The following is a 3997-nucleotide window of genomic DNA, read 5'->3' on the forward strand; positions in this document are numbered from 1 at the left end:
GATATTCTCCAGATCCATCCATTTCCCTAAGAATTTAATAAATTTATTGTTTTTAATAGCTGAGTAGTGTTCTCCAAGTCTCAAGATGGCGGATGCCTTGAGTGGATAGTGAACATGAACACATGCTAAATGTAGTTCAATTCCTAGGAACTCTATGACCACACTGGTTGTTTCTGGAGAAAATCTCTACCAAATACCTACGTTTGGGGAAAAATGGTTTCCGTGATAGTTGTGTCAAGGAAACTATTGGGTTTTGTGGAAAGCTGCTGAGCTCCACCAGTAACTGAAAAGACCTGTTTGTTCTCACAGGAGTCAGCTACATCTGACAGAGAGCACTGGGTGTCCACACATTTCATCATACAGATTATTCAGAGAGATTTAGTAAAAAGAGTTAATTTTATTTCTTATTGAGGGCATTTGTAAGCGAAACTGGCTTTTTCCCCTGTGAGTTCATATGTAAAAGAACTCAATGCATTCTAAACCAACTCTGCAGCATTACCTTGGTTCAAGCACCAGCAACATTCACCACTGTGTTCCACCACAAGGCACAAACATCAACCAAACACAAATGTAAGGAGCCCCATGAGAAGCCCCGCAGTAGCCCCCACAAACCCCCAACTCAGAGCTGCTCACCAAGTTTCCTTTTCCTCTTCTTTGTCCCTCAGACTCTCCTTTTTCTGTTTCCTGGACATACAAAGTACAGCGTTTCTCCACTTTCTTTTGTAGTTCGTCTCTGAAGCCTGAGAGACATGACAACATTTGACGCTACCGTTTTTGTTGTTGTTGTTGTTGTTGTTGTTTTTAGAGCCAACAGGATTGAGATTCTAGAAGAGACCTCCAGCACACATTACAAGTATATCTAGGAATTTTTCTCTCACCTCATTCTGTCCTTTCAGCAAGGCTTTCTCAAGTACTCAATATGCACAACATCTAGTGTGAACTGTGGGGCTCTGCTTCACTAGCCTCATCAAACCAAAAGTAGACGTGATTCTCTGAAGTACCCAGAGAGGAGGTGGGAAGATGAGCTTCAGATTGGGAGAAAGAGTTTACGATGGGCATATCAAAGGACTAGCATCTAGAACATCTAAAGTTTTAAAAACTCAATGGCTACAAAAAATAAAAATACAAATGAACATGAGTCAAAACTTCAAATTCCTCTGAGAAGCATGAAATAGTAAATTATGCACACACACACACACACACACACACACACACACACACACACACACACAAAATCTGTTCAGTTTCCAGACTTACTGGAACAAACAGCTTCACTGTAGGAATGAATGTAATACAGGTCTGTGAAAGGATAGTTTTTATGGTCATAGTATATAAAGGTACATAAGACAACTAACTTGTGTGCTTAAAATGCTTTATTTTGATCATGATTTCCCCTCCCCCAACTCCTCACAGATTCTTCTCACCAAACTTCATGTTCCTTCTCTTTTTAATAATAATGATGATGATGATAATAGTAATAATAGTAACCTACAAGACAAAAATCAAAACAAACAGAAGAATAATAAGACAAAAATCCAAAATTAAGCAAAGAGTCTCCCCATAAAAAACCATGGAGTTCATTTTGTATTAGCCAACTATTCTTGGGCATGGGGCCCACCTTGGAGTGTGGCTGATATACCCAGTGACTCTTCGTTAGAGAATGATCATGTTTCCTTTTTACCAGCAGCTATATCACAAACAGTATTGGTGGTGAAAAAAAAATGCTTTTTAAATTTAAAATAAAGAGAAAACATTTGGTTTAGTTAGAAAATGTTATAATGCATTTGTTTTATCTCAATACAAATTGTACTAAACATTTATTTATCCTATGGAAAGTATGGTGGTGCCACTGTGCCCATGTAGGGGTCAGACAATAATGTTCCATTCTGGTTCTCACCTTTTATCACATGGACACTTGGGACTTAGATCAAATGAGTAGGCTTTGTTGCAAGTGCCTTGACCCTCTGAGGCACCTAGTGTGGTGGCTTTAGAACAAGTTCTTTATAGAGCCTTACAATAAGACATAAGGTCTAGTGATTTGCTCCCAAAGCATGATAGGACATGGAATAACACGGAGGAAGTTTAGGAAGTACGTATCTGAGAAAAGGCCCAATCTTGTGTTTGTCGCAAGTCTTAGTCAAAGCTCATGTCCCTTGGGACCTGAGCTTTCCATACTACAGGTCAAAAGTAAATACAGCATGCTTCATTACTTTATTAAGGGAGCTTAATACTATCCTTAGCTACTAAGAAAGATCATTTATTTCTCTGTCACTTTATTTACCCTCCTGAAGCAAGGTAAGCACAAAGTGTTACTTGCTATTTATTTAGCTTTTGTAAGGCAGCACAGAAAACATGCCGAGAGGACACCACTCCTTTTCTTCAGGTAATAGTTATATTTATTTCTGACAAAAGTTTATATAAATTGTTCATACAAAATTTCTATGAAAATGTATTTCAAAACATTAAAGAAAGTCATTAAATTTGCAACAGGCCATCAATTTTATCCAATGATGACAATAAACTCAGTTAAACATCCTTAAACTATTTATGGTAACATCTGAACATACATCCAATTTTCAGATCCTCGTGTGTGTATGTGTGTGTTAACTTAACTATATGTATAAGTAAAAGAGAAAGGAAATTAGAACAGGTAAAGACCTGCAGGGCCTTTTAAACTCGTGTGTTCTGTATAAACTGAAGAACACTAGGTCTCCTTGTGTAATACTTTAATTCTTTCTGTGAAAGAATTTGCAAGGCTAGTTAACTTCCATGTCTCATGGGAAGAGAAGGCTAGGTCAGAGCCCTTCATAAATATATATTAGTCCTATTTAATCCAAAGAAAAAATTTCATACTACTTTTATTAGGCCTTCATTTAACATTTTCTAAGAAATTCTGACTGTCTGAATGTTCCCTAAGATATATGAAAACAGGATGATATTTGAACATTTTAGGGTGAGTTAGCTCTGAGTTGGATTGTCATCAGTTATTGATAATAAAGACCAAATACCAAATCATCAATTTCTTCATAGAAGGATGAAAATGTCCATGGACTGGAATTCTGATGGCCTTGGAGAATGGGAGGAGTGGATTTCTCTGTGGTGATTGTGAACTGTGGGAGGAGTGGATTTCTCTGTGGTGATCGTGAACTGAATGGCATGCGATCTGAAGAGTCCTTACAAAGTATCTTTTCTTAAAAGTTAATTTGCCTAAAAACTATGTAAGATCACAGACAACCTGGATAAAAGAGACTGAGAAATACACTAAGTAAAGGAGTTCATATCTTGAACTCAGGTGTCCAATTGGTTAACTAAATTAACCATTATTGAAATCTGAATAGCCAAAAGCACTTCACTGTACTCCAGCTCCCTTGTAACACCTACAGTGTACAGCCCCCAGTTCCATGCACAAACAGACTTAAACAACTGAAGGTCCAAAATATAGTGTCTGTACAGAACATGTACAGATTTTCTTTGACATTATTCCTTCAATGATGGAAGGTAACAACTATTCCTGAGGTGTTTGTAGTATATTAATAAGCAATTGAGATAGCCTAAGTGTATAAGGTGTGAAATATAGTCATTGTCATTTTATGTGAAGCACTTGAGCATTTGTGGATTTTGGAGGTCTTGTGGCTAGCTAACCTTCCTAAGATATGACCATGTCCACTGACCAATGATCAGATCAGAGCAGTGAATGTCAGCTGCTAGGGTAAAGCTGCTGATAGTTTGAAGGATGCTGTTGGCACAACCTGACCAGTTACACTAGGAAGGACAGCAATGGGTGGACAATTTCAAGGACAAATTTAAAGAGCAGAATATTCAGTGAAGCCACAGCACTTGGTTTGGGGTAAAATACCAAAGGCAAGAGCAGTCAGTAATCATCAGAAACATCTCAAAAGCTGGGGTGAAAGGCAAGTCATTGAAAGTGAGTTCAGCGCAGTGCTGCACATGATGCGGTCACCGTACTATGGTCAAGTCACTGAGAGTGAGTCCAGCG

Source organism: Mastomys coucha, unplaced genomic scaffold, assembly GCF_008632895.1.
Source record: "Mastomys coucha isolate ucsf_1 unplaced genomic scaffold, UCSF_Mcou_1 pScaffold14, whole genome shotgun sequence".
NCBI classification, from domain to species: Eukaryota; Metazoa; Chordata; class Mammalia; order Rodentia; family Muridae; genus Mastomys; species Mastomys coucha.